Below are 13,080 nucleotides of genomic sequence, written 5' to 3'. Positions count from 1 at the left end.
AGGTCTTCGTTCCACAAGAGAATGTGAATCATTTCATATCTCTGTCTCTTTTAGGTGACTTAGGATAGAGCTTTATATATGTATCTCTTTTTACCAAGGGTATCAGGCCGACATGGTCTCTTTGGAGGGAAATTGAATAAATTTGAATTATAAATTTTGCTCCAAATATATTTGCTTTAAATACTTATTTGTTAGATCAATTTGGACCAATTGAATTTCTTTTTTGCTTATGACTACATAAACCCTCTTGAGAGTTTCTTATGAAAAATTCTCCCTGGCTACCAATTTTAACACTCCCTCTCAGCTAGGGAGGAATTTCTATCTGCAACAAATGTCTCGTGCAAGTGACCATCAAATGACATGTCTTTATATAAGAATAGTCAATTGCATCACCATCATGTCTCATCTTGACACAGAAGATGAATAGTGCACAATCAAAGGTAGGGGGATCAAACCCTATCAGTCCTGAAGACGTATCCCATAGCTATAATAATAAACATTTTTTGCATCTCATCCTTTGATCACCAGCTGAACAATCTCGATCTAATAGAGGAAGAAGAAGAATCATCATAGGGGAGTCCATCTCAACCCACGACAACAACATGGGGAAGTATCTGGCTTCCATCCTACATTCAATAATTAATGTTGTCAGCTAAAACAAAATCGTCATCAAGTCAAGTCATATCTCATTTTCACTCATCTCTACCCATTTTCATCTAATAAACAATCTTGAATCTAAAGAGGAATGTGACATCGTAGGGGAGCCCAGCTCGACCCACAACAAAATCGGAGAGCTTAGCTCAATCTGGAACAATATCAAGGAGCCCTGCTCAACCTGGAACCACATCAAGGAGCCCAGCTCAACCCGAAATATCTGCCAACGTGGAGCCAATGCTACAACCCAGGAATCTCAACATCGCGGAGCCAAAGCTACCACCGAAATCTAATGACAATGAGGAGGGATGACGCTTACCGTGAGAGGTAAGGATCACACCTATCCTATATTCTTTGTTGAACAAATGTCTTGTTGTCATCTTTGCTCATCTCGCGTTGAACACTTTTGAAACCAAAGAAGAAGAATCACCACAGGGGAGCCCTCTGCTTCCACCCTGTATCCAAAGACAATGGGCGAGATCAAACCTACCCCAATGCGTAGGGATCACACTCTATCCCAAAGTCCCTGACAATAGGTGAGATCAACTTATCGGAGGTAAGGATCACACTCTACCCTATTGTCCCTGATCTTCCCATCTTGACCCTTGAGAGTCAGATGGTAGAACACCTACATCCACCAACTTGGGCGAGATCCACCTACTACAAGGGGTAGGGATCACACTCTATCCCAAGTCCCTCATCCCATTGGCCAGATGGGAAGGTTATCCCACAAAGTGGGCAGGATGCTAATTGGGGCATACTCTGACTAGGGGAGATCCCAGATCTCTACACACCCTATCGGTCAGAGGTCTCTCATCCCCAGGAGCCCACCAGCTCCATTCCCCACCCTGGGAGCTCAACCAAGGGGGAAGAGCAATGCTCAGTGTTCTCGATCAGCCCAGATCCTTATCTGAAAGGGTCATATCCATCAATCCATGCTGCTTTCTGAAAAACAAATCAAATTGCCCATATCTAGTATCCGCTCACACAGCTTACTGAAGCATACTATCAGGAGCAGAAGTTTTTTGTTTTCCTGTTCATATAAGACATCAAGTGTCAGAGCAAAAATATATATCATAAAGAAAAGAATACCATATTCACCTTTTCTCCCTCTTATACAAGGAGGCAACAATCACAAGCCTAAGCTTGTCTCATATAGCAGCATTATGTCTTTGTCCCAGCTATGACCAGACTCTGTCTAACTCAAAGTGCATACAACGATCCATCAGTAATAATAATTCATCAATGCAAACTAGCATGCCCTAAAAATGCTTTATACAAGAGGTGGATCCTGGTGCTGCAAGGGATAAATCAGTCTTGCCAGCAAAGAACTGTTAGCTCAATAACAACAGATGTTCATTGTTTTATTCTACAATCATGGAACTTCTAATCATCCACCACAAAGAAATAGAAGGTGTTGGGATCTCATCAAGGATCTCTCCCTCTGAATGGGAAGCTTCTTCACTCATCATCAAACAAGACATCAACCTGTCATGTAAAAACAGTCATATCACAAAGTCAAATTATATCAGGTTCCCATATATACATATCAAGTTATCTAGAGTTTATACAAGACTTGTTCACAACTTCGTTTGTGAACAAGTTACATCGACAAAACAACAATTGTCATCAACAACCTCATCATACTGTTAGTATAAATGCTGCCACTGAACATATACCAATGTTGCTCTGCCATATTAACTGTTATGAGACTACCATCCTTAGATACTTTTATTAAAACATACTGACTTATATGGACCAAAGGTTGTTGTCATATCCCATCTACTCATCTATCATAAGATTATATATCTGAGTTTGTCTTTAGGCTTCAATAAATATACCAATACTGTTCTGAGGGACTATGTGTAGAGCAGAAGAATCATATATATATAATGTTGGGGAACCAAACCATATCAAAGTGAGACCATATAGGGATCATACTGTGCTGAGACTACAAGCCACTAAAAAGAAGATGCATGTCAAGACTAATATGCTGAATCATTGAGATCATATTTGCCGAGACTATGATGCCAAGACAGATGAATGAGCGATGCCAAGACTGAGACACACTGTGTTATGATGTAATATGCTTGTGATAGGCTTAAGCGACCAAACCATGGGTCATTCCACCATTCACTGTAGAGAGAACCAGATGAGGGATGCAAATCTACCAATGAATATGAGAGACTGATCAAAATGAGCCACTGATACTTGATTCAATCCACTCAATAGGTATGATGGAGTGCAAGTCATAAGCCATTCTGTAATGTCTTGTGCGAGCCATACATGTCAATAGTCTCGAATTATCAAAATCAATGTTTCTGGCCTTGCTTTATCTTAGACAGGTCAGATGCTTGCCAAATATCAGAGAGATCATATCACTTGTACCAAAGATCAAGCTTACTCTCATATATGCATGCATTTGTCATATCTTAAGGCTTAACTTGCCATTCAATATTGCAGTTAAACTGAAACAATATATTATACATACCTCATAATATTTAGATACCTTTATCAATTTGTAGCATTCGGATATTGTTCTAGATTCCTCTTTCCTGTACCACCTTTCTTCTTGAAACCTGATGATTCTCAGAATCTCCTTGATCACATGCTCATTCAAGAGGTTAGTGCACAAATCAAATATTTAATGCAGGACAATAATTTAAGAATGATAAATCTTAAACAAGAGCAGTGTCATCAAATAAATAGTTTAAAAGTACTTATCTTTTATGAAGAATGCAGGAAATCATCTGCTCCCTTTCACTCCTGCCTTCAAGGGACATATGTCAACTTCACTTTCTAGAAAGAATCCAACCTTAACTTCTGATCTCACCAGTAGCCAAGACCTACTCATCAAAGCGCTCATCTAGATTATACCCTCAGCTAGGGTTTCTTTGAATTTGAAAATAGGTGAATATAAATAGTTCAAGGGTTGCTCCCCGATTCCATCTCATGTTAGGCCTTACTTCAAGGGGGTACTCCTAGGGTTTTTGTCGAACCCTAGCTTAATGGCTTCTTACTGAAAAGAATATAGGCCACCTCTCAAAGACCTAGCCTAGATTGAAAGATCAAGATTTCCCTAGGGTTTCCTTCAAACCCTAGCCTTCTTTTAGGTCTCTGCCATCTGCTCTTACTCAATGGTGTCTACTTGGGGTGATCTCCATGGCTTCTCTTCAGCCTGGCTCTGATTCCATGTTAATTTTCCTTCAGGCTATATTGTTCTTTGCTTTGATAATTGCATTATATCATAAACACATTAAATTCACCCCACAGCATTGTATCATTATTACATCATGTGCAATTATGTAGAAAGAACAACTTCATCAGAAATGAAGCGGAACAGTAAAAGGAACATTAGAAGAAAAGCACACATGCAAAGAGACACCAGGATTGGTCGGAGACCAGGGCAAAACCCCACAAGGGGGAAGACTCGGAATTCACTTATTCTTCTTCTGTTAGATTTCATCAATGGTTCAGCTGAGATACAAAGCACAGATCTTAACAGGCAGCCCAGGGACATATATGTATCTTGTTCACAACTTCATTTGTGAACAAGATTAATCGATAATGTAAATACTTATCATCAATAGACTGCCATGCTTGACATTAGGGTTACAAATTCTCAGTACTTCAACAATGCCAGATATGAATCTGATGTCAATGATGTGAAACATGTATGCCAGTGCCAGGGACAATATATGCAGCAATGCCGACACCAATCAATACACCAGAGCAGAGACACGTCTATAGACATAATGCTCGAGTCCATCCATACATTAATATAATGCAGAATCATAATTGTGCGATGCCAAAACTGTAATATAAATGCAATGTCAAGAACTGAAGATATAATATGATGCCAGGACCATGATATTTGAATGTGATGCCTAGACAATAATATATGAATGTGATGCCTAGACTGTAATATACAAATGTGATGCGTAGACTATAATATAGAACAAGCAAGCATCACAATCATCTATATCATAATGTTGACATAATTATACGGACGAGAGGTGGGAAAATAAAACAACCATGTACCATGAAGAGTCACGGATGAAGAGGAAAAAGAGTAATCGGGCCTGCACCATCGAATCCTCTCTTGCAACCTGAACATGGAGTAATATATGATCAAGCACAAGAATTTTTGATCAAGAGTTGTCCTAGGCATACAATTGTCACTAATGACCCTAGGGACATGTTGTGAATGGAAGGAGGAGATAGATGGTTGGGGGACAAGATTTCGACAACCAAGCTGCTCGTCACGACAATCAAACTCAGGAGTCAACCAATGCTAGCCCATCATGTTCAAAATTTATGCGACCTGAATATGTCTGAGGGATGACAAAAGGAAGACCAAGGGATGGCTCTAACACATCGACAATCATATCTTCCTGATCATAACAAGAAGTTCAAGGCATGGAAAAATCTTCATACCTCGAGAAGAACCACAGTCCCTTGTCTTCAAGCAGGGAAGCCAGCTTTACCTTCAAATAAGGTTAATGGTCTTCTTGATCATAAGCAACACATGCCTCTTTTTCTCCGCCACTATCCTCAATGCTACATCTAGGGATGTCTTGGTCAAACATGAAGAAAATCCTCTTTTCAAAGGAATCATGGGGTTGAGATTATTCTCCAATTTTTACTATATCAAGGTTGCCAAGAGACTCTTCTAGATGGGCATCAAAATCTTCCTAGGTATTTTAGACACCTGTGATGGGCTGAAAATCATGATAATGAAACATGTAGAAGACCTTCCCATTCATCATGATTATATTCATGATTTGGCGCACATAGGAATGTCTCATGTTGATCTTTAGCAACATGCTCATTGTTATTCAGGGATTCTATGGTACTTTCTCCCTCTTGGTTATCATGGAGAACCTCATATTCATATTCAATTACCAAATCTACATCGCAAAATTCCTCCATACATTCAACATTTGCTTGGGTGTCAAGAGGACAATGATTTTCCACATTTGTGGCTTCTATGGGATCACCCCAAGCCTCTTCTAGTTGATCAAGCTCTAGAATTCCTTTGGGAATGAAGCAGTGTTACTTGGGAGCAGGAGCCAAAACAGGTGCGGGAACGACATTTTTAGAAGCTCCCGGTTTGGGAGCGAATCCTGGAGCGTTTTTTATATAATATATATATTTTTTATATTTTGATACATAGATGCCAACAAAAACATGTAGAATGATGACTTAGATATAAAAAACATAAAAACACATAGATTGAACCATATAACAACAATCATCTAGAAGTTATAATGTTCATCAACCACGTCCACAAGTTAGTAACATAGTAACATACAACATATTGAGTCTCATGATTCATCAATCTTAAAGTTTCAAGCTTTCAAAATTCAATATATAACATTTATCATCATTGATCACCAAAGTTGTACTTGTAAGCTAAGTGTAACCATTACAACAAATAATATCTAACATGAAATGAAATGTTATAAAATGAAATGAAATGAAACAACTTTCAACTTTCATGAAGCATCATATTCATAATTCATTACTAATGAGTTATAATTGCCAACTTCAAACTTAAATTGTCATATATTGTTTAAAAAAATATCATAATAAATATGAAAGAGTCAATAGTTATAAAAACTACTAGAAACTAGAAAAGACAAGTAAATCTATTATCTATTGCTTATGCTTGGGCCTCTTGCCACCACAAGAAATGTCTAATTTTTTAGTCTTGTTGGAAAATCAAGATCTTTGTCATTAATATCACCCTCTAAGCATTAATATCTAGAGGTATATGTATAGGGATCTTTGTCATTAATATCACCCTCTAAGCATTAACATAAGATAGAAAAAGCATAGCATGTCAAGTCAAGATTTTGTTTGAGTGATGCGTACATTTTTAGGAGGGTCATGATAGAGGAGTTCGACAACCAATGTCACTAACATCAAGGTACATAGAGGGATTGGTGCTCTTGATTAAATACGAGTTCCATACCCTAATACATGACCAAATTCAATGGAAACATTGCAATCCCCCAACCCCGAAATCCTGAAAAACTGATAAGTCTACTGGATTTTGAATGAAATCTAAAATTCTACTTTCTCCATATGAATCCAATGAGGCCTGAACCACTCTCAAATATCCTGAGTCATTTCATGGTAATGTTAAAAATTTAAGTAAAAGGATGAAAATGAAGATTAAGGAGAATGTCACTTTTACTTTAAGAATTTAACATTACCATGAATCGCATATCAATACTAGGGCCATAGGCTTGATCATTAAGCTACCCCACTCAAAACTTATTTGTTTCTTTGAAAAAAAATTGCATTTGGAACATTACTACAAAAAACGCTAAACGCTCCCGAAAAGGCAGGGAGCGTTTTTTTTTAGGGAGCGCGCTCCCGAAAACGCTCCCTCCTCGGGAGCATTTTCAGGAGCGCGAATTGTGAGCGGGAGCGAGAGGGGGGGGGCGCTCCCCTGCAACCCTAGAATGGAGTAAAACCGTTGTTTGCCCTACTAAGGATTACAATGTTTTTTTCCGGACAGCATCACATAAAATGTTCATTGCATAATACTTGTAAGTGAGTTCTAGAAGGAGGATATCTATGGGATTTTCTTCGTGCTCAAGCAAAGTTTCATCAAATCCCTTGCTTCCCTCACTACGCAAGTTCAATAGGAAATTCACATCACGGCAATCCTCAATCAACTGCCTACAAAACTTCTTGTATTCATTCACATTTTCTTGAAGGATCTGGAAGTTTTCTTGATTCAAGATTGTTGAAATTCTATGACAAGTACAATAGAATGCAATTTTCTACCAGATAATTACTTCCTAATGATTTTCAAACAATATTTTATGCCACGATTATTATTGAATAATTATACTTAGAAAATCTCGACAAAAAATGCAACGAAAATAGTAAATATCATAGAAAGACAACCATGCACAAAAGAAACAACAATTTTACCCTAGGAAACCCGACCTTGGGAGAAAACCCAGCAACTTTTTTTAGGAGAAATTATTCTTCAGAGAGGTTTACAAATCAGCAATTTGTCTATAGATTTGTGCCAATAATCCAAGTAAAATACCAGTCAAACCTAGTCAGACAACGGTAAGATAACACTAGTCAAAACCAATCAAACTAGCTCTATCAACTCTGGTCAAACAATCAAACTCTGCAATCAACTCGACCTAGTCAACTTCAGCCCTACAATCAATACGCAACCCACACATGCGGCCTTCCTGTGGTTAATCTGCAGCTGATCAATGGTCAAACTACAATCATACTTCACATGTGCGGCCTGCCACAATTGGTCAAGAATTCAGTCAACTTGGTTAGTCAACTCAATATTCTTCTTTACATGTGCAGCTTCTAAAAATAAGGATAGTAGAATGATTAAGAGAGAGAGACTTGTTCTCGCTTAGTATTCAAATGAGATGTCACATCATATTATTTATACATGTCAAAGGGGTGTGACAACCCAAGGGACACAACCCTTCACTAATTGGCAGACTTGACTCAACAACATCCTATTTGTTCCAAGTTTGCATAAGAACTTACTTTCTATTTCAAGTCTAGAAGATAAGGGTGATAGAGTAGTTTTCATTGATGGAAGAGTTGTAGTATGGAGTAAAAACTCAAGCATAGAGAATGCTAGAGTAATTGGTATGCGCGAGAAGGAAGGCTTTACAGGTTAATATCTCCTCTTGCACAAGCTTTGGTTCACATTGAAATTAGCCCATGTGAACTATGGCATAGAAGGTTTGGCCATCTTCATTTCAAAATCCTTCCAACTCTAAGTTCTATAGTAGAAGGAATCCCAAATTGAAAGAAGATCACGAAGGAGTATGCAAAGGATGTGCATTGGGTGAGAATACCAAGAGACCATTTGGAAGCAGTGCTTCATGATCAAAAGAAATCTTGGATCTTATTCATTCTGATGTCTGTGGTCCTATGACCCCAAAATCACTTAGAGTTCATCTATATTATGTCACATTTATAGATGATCATTTGAGGAAAACTTGGGTTTACTTGATGAAATCCAAGGACGAAGTATTTACAAAATTTTAAGAATTCAAAGCTGAAGTGGAAAACCTTACAGAAAGGAAAATCAAGATACTAAGATCCGATAATGGAGGAGAGTATACATCCAAGGAAATTATAGCTTTCTGTAAGGAATCTAGGATTAAGAGGGAGTTGATAGTCCCATATAATCCGAAACAAAATGGAGTTGCAGAGCGAAAGAACCGATCCATTGAAGAAAGTGTAAAAGCAATGTTGCATGATCAAGATCTACAGAAATTTTTGTGGGGAGAAGCCACAAAGACAACTGTATATATTCAAAATCGAAGTCCCCACAAGTCACTGGATAACAAAACTCCCAAAGAAGTATTCACTGGGAAGAAACCAACTGTAGATCATCTATGAATCTTTTATTGTCCTATATATATTCATATACCAAAGGACAAAAGAAAGAAGTTGGATCCATCAGGCATAAGAGGAACATTTGTTGGCTACAGCAACTCCTCTAAGACCTATAGAATCTACATAAAGGAAGGACACCATATACAAATCAGTCGAGATGTCATTTGATGAAAGTATTGCATAATTGCATTCAAGAAATCAAATGAACTTCCCATGGACTCGGATGATGAAGAAATTCCAGTATTTGAAGAGGAAGTTGACAGGGAAGAAGAAGAATCTCACCATGAAGATGAAGGTCCCAATGAGCCTATTCAACCTGTGGTCATCCCCGAATCAAGAAAGAGACCTAATTGGTTGAAGTCAACAATACTTGATGCAGAAGGTCATGGAGCAACTCAGGGTTCATTCAAGGAAAGCAAGAAGTCCAAACGATATTCTAGGTATGCAACCTACATGACAAACTAATAGAAGCAGAGCCATCCACTTTTGAAGAAGTTGTCAATCATCAAGAATGGAAGGATGCCATGAATGAAGAATATCAATCTATAATGAAGAATGGAGTTTGGGAGATCGTGCCTAGGCCCGATGACAAATCTGTGGTAACTTCCAAATGGATCTATAAGATCAAACATGCAGCAAATGGAAGTATTGACAAGTATAAGGCAAGATTTGTGGCTAGGGGTTTCTCTCAACTTGAAGGCATCGACTATGAAGAGACATTTGCTCCGACAACAAGGTATACAACTATACGTTCGTTGGTCTCTCTTGCAGCATCGATGGGACAAAACATCCACCAAATGGATGTCAAGACTGCATTTATGAATGGCACAATTGATGAGGAAGTCTATATAGAGCAACCCTTGGGATTTGAAGTTAAAGACAAAAAGGCATATGTTTGTAGATTGAAGAAGACATTATATGGCCTCAAACAAGCACCAAGGGCATGGTATGCTAGAATGGATGATTACCTTCAGAGGTTAGGCTTCGCGAAGAGTTATGTTGATCCAAACCTTTATATTAAGGTTGTGAAGGGTGAACCAATAATCATTCTTTTGTATGTAGATGACCTTCTCTTTACAGGTGTAGAAGGTTGAATTGAAGAACGTAAGTAGCAATTAGCAGTAAAATTTGACATGAAGGATCTAGGATTGATGCATTACTATTTGGGACTAGAAGTCTAGCAAGGACCCAATGAAATTTATCTGGGTCAAGGGAAGTATGTGATTAAAATGTTGAAGAGGTTTAACACGATGGATTGCAAACCAATGACAACTTCGATGATCACAAACTTGAAAAGACTAAGGAGTTCCAAATTGAGCCCAATAGATCCTTCCAAGTATAGACAACTGATTGGCTCACTAATGTACTTGGTGAATACTCGACCAGACATATGCTTTGCAGTAAATGTTCTCAGTTAATTCCAAGTGGACCCGAAGCATGATCATTGGATAGCAGTAAAACATATTCTGAGATATCTACGAGGAACCATCCACTACTGCCTGAAGTATGATAAAAGGAATGATGTCCAACTAATTGGATATACAGATTCCGACTGGGGAGGCAATGAGCAAGATGGAAGGAGCACTACATGAGGATGTTTCAGTTTGGGATCCTCCATGGTCTCATGGATGAGCATAAACCAAGATACAATTGCTTTGAGTAGTGCTAAGGCTGAGTATATTGCAGCCTGTGAAGTAAGCAGAGAAGCGATCTGGTTAAGGAAGCTGTTATCCGACCTATTTGCAGGACCTATGGACCTTACAGTGATACATTGTGATAACATCAATTGTATATGATTGTCCGAAGACACGTATTTCATGGAAAGACAAAGCATATCAACAACAAGTATCACTATATTCGGAAGCTAGTACAAGATAGTGTATTGCAGCTACAGTATATCTCCACTGATGAGCAGGTAGCTAACAGATTGACAAAATCTCTTCCTAATAAGAAGCTTGTGTATTTGACAGACAAGCTTGGTTTGATTGATATATCCTCCCTAGTTGAGAGGGAGAGATAGATACATCATTCTTGTCTTCACTTGGGAAGACAAAATGGAGGATTGGGTAAACATCTGGCATTTGATACTCTCTGAGGATGTGGTAGGGCATCCAAGATGAGAGTAGTCGTGGACCGATATTCTTTGAGGACTGGCTATCCAAGATAAGAATAGTCCAAAGAAGGTCATACTTTGTGAACACCCGGGTGGAGTATGTACCTTGAGAGACAATGATGATGGTGTCTATAAATCATTGGTCTCGCCAGCATTGTGCTCTGATCTTGTGGAGAGATAGAGTTGTTAGTCAAGGCCTTGCTATGTGACAATGATGGTTGGTATGATGCTATTATAGATGAGTTACCAATCCAACTCTTCTTATGAGATCTCTTCAGATTGAGAATGTCCATGTACCATATATGAATACCTCCCTAGTTAAGAGGGAGTGTTGAAAAATGTGTAACTAGGTTCGGTCTTCATATAGATGAAATGTACTTTTGATTCTTGTAAAGTGTAAAATGAAAGAAAAATTATTATTATTATTTTTGGAGCATGTGTTTCATGCTCAAGGTCTTTATTTTATAGGTCAAGCACCCATTGAGTGCTTCTAGGGTTTGTCCTAGGTCAAGAAGTCAAAAGAGTCATTGTCATAAGTTGAAGACCCCATCGAGCACATTGTAACTTGTAAAGAAAATTATTTTTGTCTTAAAAAGTGTCCAGATACCCTCCAAGATCAAGTTGGCCTAGCAACTGGCAAGTCAGCCTAAAAGGAAGAGTCACATCCACCTTGAAGAGCATATATATAAGAGGGAACTCGTCCTCCTTAAGACGCATTCACTCATCTCTCACTCTAGCGAAGAAGAAGGAAGAAGGCAGTGAAGAAGGAAGAGGACGAAGAAGATCTTTGTTTGGGTTATTTCTCTCTCACACGTGCTAAGGAGAACTAAGGTTTCTGTAACAAGATCTGGGATTTCTATCTACAAGTTCGATCTTGGAGAAAAGAGGACAAGTAGGTCAAGCGAAGGTCAAAGGAAGGTTCAAAAGGCAAACCAAAGCTCACACGTGTGGCAGCAGCAACTGCTAAGGGGGCGAAATTTCAGATCTGCAATGGAGGCCGAAATTCTGCAGTTGGAGGTCAAAGAAGTGCTACTAGAAGAGATTTCACTGGGTTTGACTGGATCAAGGTTAGCACATCATCCGGAGAGGTTGGTCTTGGTCTTGGAGGGTTTTGAAGTCAATCTTAAGGTCTTGGAATTCGTCAATTGAAGAATCTATAAGGAAGAGAAGAGATTTGTGGGTTTTCCTCTCAAGTGGAGAGGTTTGGCCCTGGCTTGCAGCGTATATTATGTGTTCTTCTTCTTCTTCTTTTTGGTAATTGTTTGATGATACACACATATAATAATAAGTAACAAAGCTAATAAGTAAAAAGACATCACAAGCAGTTATCAAGTAAAGAGAAATCTCTATAATCATTGCCCTATAGATTTCTCAATACACATGGCCAAGGAAAAGGCTTCCAACCAATGAATACCTTCAATATATGGAACAAGAAGCCTTCAACAAGCCTCAAGTTTAAGCCTAGGGCAAACTAGGGATTTATTGGGGAAAATTTTACCTAGGGCATAAGATTTTAACCTTAGAATGGATGAATTAGCAACTAGAAGGAGTTGATTTTGAGGCAATCAGCTCTCCTTCCACTATTGAATCCTCTCACAAGCCAACAATTTCAAGTTTCAACCCTAGTTGAATTTGTGCCCTAGCCCTAGCTAGTAGCTTATCCGTGAGGGACCAAAAATCAGGTTGAGAGGGAGCAAATGGGATTTAGTGGGATTTTTATGGATGATCAACAAGGTGACCAAGGCCAGCGCCTAGTCCTTGGGTGATGGAATCTATGGGAGTGAAAGAATTGCTAAATCATGGCAAGGAGTAAGGGAATAATTAAACCCTAGGTTTCAAAGCCCTAGATATCACTTCTCCTATGGGGTTACCCATTTTGGTGGGTAACAAGGTATCTCTTCCTT

The 13,080-nt window shown here is 38.6% G+C and overlaps 1 protein-coding gene across 2 annotated transcripts in view; it reads right to left on the bottom strand.

The window, feature by feature from the left end:
- Nucleotides 1-13,080, bottom strand: part of LOC149223158 (uncharacterized) — a 159,828-nt gene that overhangs the window by 144,913 nt on the left and 1,835 nt on the right. The window lies entirely within an intron of this gene.

This window comes from Pinus tabuliformis, chromosome Q (assembly GCF_031772625.1).
Source record: "Pinus tabuliformis cultivar Carrire ecotype Pingquan chromosome Q, CPIR1, whole genome shotgun sequence".
NCBI classification, from domain to species: Eukaryota; Viridiplantae; Streptophyta; class Pinopsida; order Pinales; family Pinaceae; genus Pinus; species Pinus tabuliformis.
This window is presented reverse-complemented; position numbering and strand designations above follow the sequence as displayed.